This window comes from Hibiscus syriacus, unplaced genomic scaffold (assembly GCF_006381635.1).
Source record: "Hibiscus syriacus cultivar Baekdansim isolate YM2019G1 unplaced genomic scaffold, ASM638163v2 tig00110956_pilon, whole genome shotgun sequence".
NCBI lineage: Eukaryota > Viridiplantae > Streptophyta > Magnoliopsida > Malvales > Malvaceae > Hibiscus > Hibiscus syriacus.
The window spans coordinates 252,204-264,697 of record NW_024062932.1 but is presented as its reverse complement, the minus strand read 5'-3'; positions in this window follow the sequence as shown (position 1 = coordinate 264,697).

Below are 12,494 nucleotides of genomic sequence, written 5' to 3'. Positions count from 1 at the left end.
AATTGGAATCTGTGAAGGAATTGTAATCTGTCAGGAATTGGAATCCAATTCCATATTCTGTTTGGTTAGCAGACATGTCAAATGAATTTAATTTCAGTAATGTAAAATGACAGGATTGCCCTTCTTTTTTTTTTGCTTAATTTTAGTTTGTTTTATAAATTACATGTAGCAATATATTATAAAAATTTAAAAAAAATAAATTTTAATTTTATTGATTGATTGATTATTTATTTCAATAAATTATAAAATTCATGCTAATAAAACATCATAAGTTAAAATCATCCCAATTAAGGATGGCCATGGGTCGGGTTTTTTGTCCACCCGACCCGAGAACAAGGGAACCTCCATCCAAGACCCGATCCGACCAAAATAAAGTTTCACCCGACCCGACCCGAATATATGAATTAGAAACCCGACCCGGCTCGAAATAATAAAAAAATTATTTTTGTTCAATAAAAACAGTGACTTAATTGGGATATATATATATAGAGGGGTATTATTGTAATTATTCCTAAATATATAAGGTAAAATTATATATTTTTTGGGTCGGGTCGGGTATTTTTCACCCTAAACTCGAATATATGAATTAGAAATCTGACCCGAAATAATAAAAAATTTATTTTCATTTAATAAAAACAATGAATTAATTGAAAAAATTATATATAAAGTGGTATTATTGTAATTATTCCTAAATATATAAGGTAAAATTATATATATTTTCGGGTCGGGTATTTTTCACCTTAAACCCGAACTCGACCCGACCCGAATATCACACTTAAAAAAACTGACCCGACACGATCAAAATAAAGTTTCACCCGACCCGACCCGAATATATGAATTAGAAACCCGACCCGACCCGAACCGAAATAATAAAAAAATATTTTTATTCAATATATGAATAAGTTAACAAAAGATTGATGAAGGTAGTATGATCAAATTTTAATTCCTTACATCAAGGAAATTGAATTCCATCATAGAATGGATGAAATTCAGTTTCCCTAATTTGATGGGAATTTGAAGCTGTTGAGTTAATCGAATGACGAAATTGGCCAAGAGGGGGGTGAATTGGCAATAAAAAATTTTGTGGAAGCTTTTGCAGAAAATTGAAAATAATTGCACAGCGATTTACAGTGGTTCGACTTTCTCAAACAAAGTCTACGTCCACTACCTTAGCTATCCACACTAAGGATTTTCCAACAAATTCACTAATTTGTTCTTTCTTTTGAGGCCAAAGAGATAACCTTACAATTCCCTCAAGAGTATACCCCAACTCTTAAGAACACTCTTTTCTCAAAGAGAAGATTAAAAATTTGCAAACTTACAAGAAAACCTCACAAGGTAAAATGTTTGCACAATTCTAGAACAAAGAAAAGAACACTCAAAGATGAATACAATTGAGCACAAAAAGTGTTCTTGAAAGCAAAATGAATATTGAATGAAAATAGGCTTGAAATGCTCAAACTTGAGGTTTGATGCTTTCTCTTTGATTCTCTCTTGATTCTAGTTGCTTGATGTTTCTTGTTTTTGATCAATGGCTTCTAAGCTTGCTTAAATACACCTTGGATCACTTCTGAACGTTGGGGATGATTAGAGAAGATATTATAGCCGTTTTAGTGTGAAAACATTTAGTAAAACAGCTTGGAGCGTGGGGGGAATCGGTACCCCCTATGGGGAATCGGTTCCCTAAGTGTAAAATTCAAATATTTCGACCGTTATACAAGGGGGGAATCGGTTCCCTCCGAGCATACTGGAATTCTCGGAGACAAACCATTCAGGGGGGAATCGGTACCCCCTTGGGGGGGAATCGGTTCCCTCTGAGCAATCTGGAATTTTTGGCTTTGAAATGGTTCGAAATACTTTGTAAAATTATTTTGAAATTGTTTTATGATTAAAACTTAATTTTACACTTAAGTAAGGATTAAAAATGATTTTTGAAATATTTGGAGTAATGTTTTGATATTCGAATAGTTATATCGAATATACTTAGAAAATCATTTGGAAAATCTTAAAATCCATTTAACTTAATTTGTTATATCGAAATACCAAAATGTTTCAACAGAAGCCATGAGGATTCTAATTCCCTTGGAAAACTTGAACCAAATATGAGAAAGTAATTGAATTGGATTCCAATTCCCCCTAATTTCAAGGGATTCATGCCAACCAAACGCCACCTAAGGGGTTGTTTGATTCAAGGAATGTGAGATTCTCATGGGAATGAAATCCACATTCTCATGTTTGGTTGGCCGGTAATCTCATTCCCGGTAATATTTTATTATCAATAGTAGATTTTTTTGGGGTATATTATCCGGAATGTCATTACCTCCATTTCTTTAGGTATTATTAGATTACCAATGTTTTAGACTAAAATGCCCTTAACTTTTTTAAAAAAAATATCATTCTTCTGTCATTGAATAATAAAAATTCTACGAAGGTTAAATTACAAATTTATCTTTAAACTATTTTATATTTACAAAATAAATCTATAATTAAAATTTTATATGAAGTTTGGGGTTAAAATAAAATTTTACCATTTCATTAAACCTTTTTATATTTTCAATTTTGTAAAAAAATATATATAAATTTTATGAATTTAAATTTTTTAAAGAAAATATATAAATATTTTCGAACTTGTTAAAAAAATAAATATATAATAAGGACGATTTGGTCAAATATACATTTCAATAATATTTTATTTCTTTAATCAAACACGATAATCTTACATTCTTGCTAAACCAACCAAACGCAAAATACAACATTCTCAGTAATCATATTCCCTGATAATATTTTATTCCTACTGATAATCTTACATTCCGTGAACCAAACACACCCTAAATTCTAAATCCTAAAATTTAAACCATATTTCCTTAACTTTTAAGTCCTAAAACTCAAATCTTAAACCCTAACTTATAATCCTAAACAATAGTGAACATTTTAAACATTGATGTAATTAAGCAACTTCGAAGATTAAATTAATGTGAAAATATGATAGAGACGAAAAATGATAAATTGAGTCTACTACATGGACAAAAATAATATTGTCAACCATTTGAAAATCAATACTCAATCATCCTGCTACAATCACTGGTGCTTGAACCCGTAACCTCTAAGAAAAACAATGATTCATTTAATCACTGAGGTAAGTTAATTCGTGATTGAAATATGAATCTATTTAATGACTACAATTTTTTTACACGAATATCATCGTTTTCTTACCTCTAACCATATTTATGCTAAAAATATATATTTCTAACACATATTATATATATATATTATTTAAATTTTTTTGCCTTTTATTATATTTTTTTCAGTTTGATATTTGAAAATACGTCTACGCAAAAATTATGAAAGACATTTTAATAATCATACTAGTCCTACGTACCACATACGTGAAAACGGATCTATTTATCTATATTTTTTTTATATTTAATTCAAAAGACGACATCTTAATAAATGTGATTAACTATAATTACCATACGAATCGAACTATATTAATAATTAAAGAGATTTTTATTATCTTTACAAGTATAGTATTTAAACACTTTAAATATAAAATATGTTTAAACATTCATTATTAAGTGGATTAAGGGTGCGTTTCGAAATGTAAAATTATCAGTGGGAATAAAAGATTATCAGAGAATATGATTATTGAGAATGTTGTCTTTTGTGTTTGGTTGGTTTAATAGGAATGTAAGATTACAGTGTTTGGTTAAAGAAATAAAATATTATTAGAATATATATTTTACCAATTTGTCCTTATTATATATTTATTTTTTAACAAGTTAAATTCTACTATAATATTACTATAATTAATTTATATATATTTTTTTAAAATTTTAAATTCATAAAATTCATATAATTTTTTTTACAAAATTAAAAAGATAAATAGATTTAATGAAAGGGTAAAATTTTATTTTAACCACTGAATTTCATATAAAATTATAATTATGAATTTTTTTTGTAAATCTAAAATAGTTTAAGGATAAATTTGTAATTTAACATTCATAGAATTTTTATTATTCAACGACAGAAGAAAGATAATTTTGAAGAAAAAAAATTAAGGGCATTTTAATCAAAAACGTCGGTAATCCAACAATAACTAAGGAAAGGGGTAACCACATTCCCGATAATATACCCAAAAAATCCACTGTTGATAATAAAAGATTATCGGAAATAAAATTACTGGCCAACCAAACAGGAGAACAAAGATTTTATTCCTTTGATAATATTATATGTCGTGAACCAAACGGGCCCTTAGAATCTTTTGAATAGATCCTCTAATAAAAAAAGCAATCAGGGGTATTATTTTAGTATTTAATTTTTTAACAATGGTATAGGGATAATTTACCCAAAAAATGAGGTCATGCATTCTGATATTTTAGGTTTGAAAAGTGCTGACAGTAGGTGATCCATTCCTGGCCACTCACTTAATATCTTTATGCTTCCGTGGACCGTATCCACACATCCGGAGATCAAAGTGTTTTTCTTTTTTTATCATTATTTTATTTGGTTAATTTTTTTAAAACTAAAAAAATACCTTTAATTATTAAAGATAATAAAATTTATTCCGTCGCTTTATATTTTTTGAAATACTTGATCTCTTAATATCAAAAAGTACTTTTAAATATAGAAATAATATAATTCCCATTAAATTTAGGATATATCTTTGATAATTAATATATATATATATATATATATATATATGCATATTAGAAACAAGTTTGTTGTATTGAAATCAAATGAGTTTGTTTGATATTACCACATTCACATTTTTTAGTTTGGTACTAAAAAATTAAAAATACACTCTTAAATCATGTTGTGTTATTTTTTTGGATAATTAAAATGTTATTCGTCCAAAGAAAATCGCACCATTACACATAGACCACCAAAATCACCCAAATACAATAAAAAAACACAGAACAAAACAATGACCAAAGCAACAAGAGTTATATCAAACCCCACTCTGCAGCAAGAGCAGAGGAGGAAGAGGTGATCTTTACACCTCTTTAATTTCAAAGCAACATCATGCTTAATCAGCAGAGCTACACCTTCAACATGTCGAGGGGCCACTCCATGAAACCTTCAATTCCTTTATTGTCAAATATAATAAAAATGATCACACCAGACTACCCGAATGACAAGGACAGTAGTCCTCGGAGACTTCTCCCTACCATGATCCTGCACCCAATGAATCATATCCCCCAGCCAGCAACAAGTTTGCTAATAAGACAGGCTTGCATTATCATACCTCAAGCTCCCATCGAGAAACCACAGCATGCAAATAAATGATCCCTTGTTTTATCATCAATATCACATTTAAAGCAGACGATCCCTCGTTGGCAAGCGATCTAAGATTGTAAATCAAGCAATAAACGAATGGCGAGGTATCGATAGTCCCCCCCCAACGGCCCCCGCGGCTCGAAAGAATTCTAAACCAGAGAAATCTATACTGCTTATGTCGGAGAACATCCCAAGTCCAGGAACCCAACAAGAAAAAGATTATCCTTCAACTTCATAATCTTTTTTCAAGTCCAACTGTAGTTATTCCTTGTTAACATCTGTCAAAGGGAACACCCCTTCAAGATGTAGCTTTTAATCCAGATACCCAAAGCGAACCAGCTTTGGCAAGGATAAGCCACCAGCACCGTATAATACAGGTTCTATTCCATACCAAAATATTTTTTATCACGAGTTCGTCTTCATATTTTGGGTGAGAAACTCGTTCTCAACTAACTCGAGCATCCAAGGCTGATCCCTTTGAGTCCTTCCAAAGAAATGAGCTACATAACTTCTCAACCTGCTTAAGCACTTCGGAAGGCAGTAGAAAAACTTTCCTCCAGAAATTTTGTATACTAAAAATTACAAGTTGAATAAGTTGTAATCTTCTAACAAATTATGAACACTTAGATGGCCAACTTCTAGTCCTCCAAATTATTTTCTCATCCAGTCTTTCACAATCCAAATAGGTAAGATTCCTTTAACGAGGGTGACATCTAAATACCTCACTAGAAGAGAACCGATACGAACACTAGTGTGCTTAATCAATATTTAAATCACTCTTAGAATCCTTGTATTCTTGATTTAGTATTTATTATTTTTAATCTATAGTAATTACAAAATAATATATGTTCAAAGATAATTTTCAATCACTTAACATTGAATGTTTATATCGTGACAATTTTTTACTATCTATAGTAAGTACAAAATAGTTCAAATTAAACATCTATGCATTATCCGAAATTAGCATATGAAACAACGTTTGAAGCAATACAACTAGGATAATCAAAAGTAAAAGAAACTGGCCAGTTAATAGCAATAGCATACTGTGACATGCGATGAGCGACACCATTCGCAGCACAGCGTATGACACGAACACAGTATTCGAGATCGGAGTCCAACACCTGCCGAGTTTTCGTTCAAGTGAATTGCAACACCGAGCGGGCTGTACGAGACTATAGTACCTGCGAAACAACATTAGTTGAGTCATTTTCAAGAATCACCTTGGAGAAGTCAATTTCCATAACAAAACGATGACCGCAACAAATGGCAAGAGCCTCAACCATGGACGCGTCCCGGGGACATGCGACTTGCTTTGCACATTCGACAATGACCATCCTTTTAGAGTCGCGCTCGTATCGCCGGTGATCCTGGTCATCGTGGGTAAGCACCATCCACGTCTACCTTCACAACTTCACGACTAATCAAAATGTCGATTATTTATAATTATGTTGATATTTCATGTTTTGAAACTTCAGATTGAATTTGAATGTGTGATTTTGTGTTCGTAAATAGTTTCTCATAACACTCAAGTTTGATTTATGATTCTCGTTGGTATTTCAATAGTTTAATCTCCTTTTCTGGTTCATTTGTCAATGCATTCAGATTTGTTGTATCTATTTTTTTTTGAATATTTTTGTTAAACTTTTAACATTTCTTATGTAATATTTAAAGTGATTAGTTATTCGTATTAATGTTATATGAAATATCTAAATTATTTATTTAATTTATAATAATAGTTATAAATTTTTATTGTAACTTTAGATTTTTTTTTATTTTTTTATAAGAATAATTAATTCTATTAAAAAAAATAAGGTGGGAATTGATTTTAGTGTAAGAGAGTTAAAAGGTGGCACTACGAAATGCCAAGCCATTCCTAGCTAGCGCGTCAATTTTATTAGTGGGACCCGAACTAGAGTACAAATTGTGGGTCCCCTCCATTTATTGGTGAAAGGTCCATATTGTCACGTGCATGCTAGGTAAGGACTGTATAGTCATTTACTCTTTAAGAATCAATATGATACTTACACGCAGACTGAGCTTAAAAAGTGTGGACGTAGACAATCTCTGCTCTTTAGGGGGATAACTCCGAGGAGAATTTGGAGAAAGGTATTTCGATTTGATGTGTTCTGTTTTGTTCCCTATATTTTATTTTAAAGAAAAACAAACCAAACTCGATAATTAATTTTACATTTGATCAAAATAACATATTTTAACGATAAATATAGTTTATTTTGAATTTTATCTTTCTAAATTTTAAAGTACTTTCAACTTCAATTAGATGCTTTAATTTATTTTCATGTATTGTATGATTTGTGATTGGCAGTCGAGAAAATTGTATTACTTTAAATAATTTAAAGTTAATATAAAATAATATATATTCATAGTTTTTTTAATTATTAATAATATATATTTTATGATCCATATATACAATTTTTTGAACTTTAAGTATATGATAAGAACAATATTATTTTTTATTAATTAAATTATTTATTAAGTTCAAAAATTTTAAATTTTAAGTCAATCAAACATATTATGTATTTTAATTTTGATTTATATTAAAATTTGAGTAGTTTTTCCTTATTAAAAAGATTGTCTTAATAAAAAAAAGATTGTCCATCACTTAAATATTATCCAATTATTACAGCATATATTTTTTATTAATAAATATTATTATTTTATATTAAGAGTTAAATAGTGTTTTAACTTTTGAAGATATATCTCATTATCATTGGCACATAAATATATATTTTTTTAATTTGATTCATTAATTTTTGTTCTATGAAATATATTATCCTACTGTATTATCTGTTAAAAGATTATGTGGCACATAAATTGTATTACATTATATTTTCAACATGGAATGCTTATTAGATGCGGTCGAATATTTAATTCAATAATTAAAGCATATTTGTACCTAAAGGGAGCTGAATTCCAATTGTGTATACCTCTGGATAAAAAGGCAAAACGTATGTTTACTAAATTAAACCATGGTTCTAACAAAAGGAACCTTTACAACGTTAGTACTAATAATAAACAAATAAAAAAAAAGCTTAGTTAGGCAGTGGGAATATATATTTTATACAAGTCAACCATTTTAGTATTACTTTACAATCTCAATGAGAAAGTGGACCTACAAGTCGTGTCTATGTTCTTTACATGCACATGTGCTCTACCATTACCGGTTGAGAAACTACGGTTCTAAAAAAATAAAATGATTTGAATTACGGTTTTTTTATATATAAAAAATCACCCTTATTTTATAATAATACCGATGAAACATCAATTCCTCAAAATTTATCAATCTAATACCCTTTCGACATAGAGATAATAAGGTGCGTCGCAATAAACGCACTTTGCACACGTAGAGAGAAGACGCATTACAGGGAGCGAGTCTTCCCCGAGTTTCGTCTAAACTGACGCCATGGTGGGAAGGCGCCTTCGCGTGATTTTGGTGACACATCGGAAGGTGCGTTGGGGGATGCCTTCCATTTAATTTCCAATTACCCGATCCCACCTAAACCCCCTCATTCTCCCTATATAAATACCTCCCACTCAAATGACACTTTAATTTCTCTTTTTTCTCTAATTAGTATTAGGTTCTCTCATGGTATTTACCATTCTCATAGTATTTAGACGGTAAATTTTTTTTATATATTTAATATTATTTTCTAAGATTTTATTCTAATAAGTAATTTTTTTTTTATTTTTTGTAGTTTTGAAATGTAAGTGGGATGCTGGATTGATGCAAATCATATATCGAGTCATTTTGCCGATATGATAACAATATTAAGTTGTGTTATTTTAATTGTTTTGAATATTATATTAATTTAATATTTTTAGTATTAGTTTAAATTTTAATTTGTAGATTATTTATTAATTAGGGGAATGATCTTATATTAGAATTGTTTATTCGTAACGTTAAGATGGACATACCGCATCATGTCTGGAGGTATTTAGCTGAGGCAGTGTTTGGTTACATAGTCAAATATGATGGAGGCTATAAACTTGAACCCACTATTATTTCTGCACTAATTGAGATGTGGAGACCAGAGACACACACATTCCATCTTCTATGTAGGGAGTGCACTATTATGTTGAAAGATGTTTTCATGCATTTGAGTATTCTTGTAGATGAAAATGTTCTTTTTTATAACACCCCCAACCTGTACCCGACCCGGATACGAATCTGAGGTGTCACATTGACTTTTCCAAACATTTTCTCTTACAAAATCATTGCAACTTCAAACTTTCATTAAAATTAAAAGTGAAATAATTTTCATAAAATAAATAAAAAGGTTTACAAAATCGATCAGAGCACATGCAATTTAATCCTTAGATACATGCCAACATTATTTGTTACAACAAAAGAACCTACTGTTAAATTTTTTCTGATATGATCTCTGATGCTGTTATGTTGTCTCTGCTGCCTACTTCTTTTCGGAATTCTTGGATCCTACGTGTGAAACAGTCACACACTAAGTCACAGACTTAGTGAGGCATAATATACAATAATGCAATAGTGAACTCATGGAACATGCAATCCTATAATGTCATCATATAATAACAATCACCCTATTTCTATTCAACAATAACATATAAGATCATGCATTGAATAAATAATAACATGTCATTTCATCATATCAGTAATTCTTTTTATAAATTTTATTAGCCCGTGTACATTGCTGAGAACCTAAGGTATGTGAGTGCATTGAGGTTGTGCACAAATGCTGTCACCATAGCTCATATAAATTTCCACTGAGTGGTATATAAAATTGTCCCGAAGGACCTCATATATGTCCCGAATGACCACATAAAATTGTCCCTAAGAACCACATATATGTTCCAAAGGACCAAATATATGTCCCGAAAGACTTCATATATGTTCCAAAGGATCACACATATGTCCCGAAGGACCACATAGAACCCTTGACTCTTAGCATGCCAATTATACCCACAACTCTCATCTCACATAGCATGGGCTTGAATATTTATATGTTTCATATGTTTATATGATCAACTAATTCATCACATATTCATGTGCTCATATAACTTATATCATTTCTTATGTAATCATATATGCTCTATCTCAATACATATATCATATGTGCATATAATCACTTAGCTCATATCATATCACTTATGTTTTGTTCTCTTATGTTCACATGGATCACATAACATATATCGTATCATATAAACATATATCAATTCTACATGTACTCATAATGTTCATAATATATACACATGTTCATACTATTGAACCATGAAATCAAACATAGGAAATAAACTTATCACAAGTCTTGTTTCCATAAAATAACATCTATACTAATATAATAGGCACTCACCTTAGCCTCACTTAGTCCAATTATCTCTCGATCGATCGATCTTAACTCTTTGACTGTTCTGAAACTTGCTTATGTTCGATATCTACGTAAATGTACATTTGATACGAATATTAGAATTCTAAACCTTATGAATCAATCATCAATAACCTAAGCTAAAAGAAGTACCTAATTCACATTTTCACTTTGAGTAGTATCGGTACCCAAGGTATGGTATGGTACCGATACTTCCTTTATTGTGGTATCGATAATGTGCTTTGGTATCATACCTTTTCCCGGTTTTGGAATTTTATTTCAAAAATGGTATCGATACTTGTCTAATGCTATCGGTACCCTTGGTATCGATACCTTTTCCCGGTTTTGGAATTTTATTTCAAAAATGGTATCGATACTTGTCTAATGCTATCGATACCCTTGGTATCGATACTACCCTTTAGGTATCGATACTCATTGAATAATTTATCCAATTTTGGCTTATGGTATCGATACTGTTCATATAGTATCAATACCCTTACCCCAAATATCATCATTTCTTTTTGAAATATCGGTACTGAATGAATCAATTTGGTTTAGTTTAAATTCGTAGATTAAAAGAAATTATAATTATTTGAATCAATTTAATCTTAATAATATCAAATGTATATTTTGTTTTTAATTATATTAGTATAAAATCATTTTTTTCTTTAAAATTTAAAATTTATAAATAATGTATGAAACAAATAACTTCGGTTAGTTAAATAAATGATTATTATCATTAAAATGTTTATATGAATGGTTAAAAATCTTTCGATCATAAATTATGATGGGATGTTACATATAATTTCTCTCTCATCTATGATTTAGATAGTAACAGATGATGCTAAGCCCCAGTCGCCATCGGTTTTTCAGCCTCTCAATCGCCGTAGGGACTCACTCTTCCTCATAAACCCCTTTGCCTCGTCACACCTTATTTGGATCTTGGAGTTAACCTAATTTTATTTTTTCTTCGAAAAAAATTTATTTATTTTATAATTATTCAAATATTCTTGTAACATATTTTAGATGTTCATACCTTATATTTATTTCGTTGTCGTTTTATATTATATATGCAAAAGTAGTATTGGTTTATCTCACAAGTATGAGCCACTTATATTGAGATAGTGATAAGATGACCTCATGCAAGTCCAACTACCCACCTTAACATATACCAATGGGATGATTTGGATATGTGACGGATCTAAAAATTAAAAATGAGTACGTAATAACTCTCCTATGAAGTCATGTAGATCCACCCTGGTTTGGATGTGTAAGACCAAGCGATTTTAAATATAATACGTTCACTAAACCAATATATGTAAAAAGTTGATGTTCATATAATTAGTAATTCATTCTGTAGAAATCTCTCACTTTCTGTACAAAGCAGCTTTTTTGCTTGATTAGGAATTCATTTGGGGACACCACTGAAAAAGATAATGTTGACATCTGCCACTTGTTTGTTCTGTTTTGAGACCAGACCAAACAACAGACAATCCGGGATCCTGTTTTTGCCATTTCTATCCACGAGAGGTGTTAGTGTTTTTAATTTTTTTAATGCGTTTGGTTCACGGAATATAAGATCATAATGTAAATAAAATATTACCAGAGAATATGATTACTGAAAATGTTGTGTTTTGTGTTTGATTGATTTAGCAGGAATATAAGATTACCGTGTTTGGTTAAAGAAATAAAAGATTATTAGAATACATATTTGACCAAATTGTCCTTATTATATATTTATTTTTTAACAAGTTGGAAAATATTTATATATTTTCTTTAAAATTTTAAATTCATAAAATTTATATAATTTTTTTACAAAATTGAAAATATAAAAATATTTAATTAAAGGATAAAATTTTATTT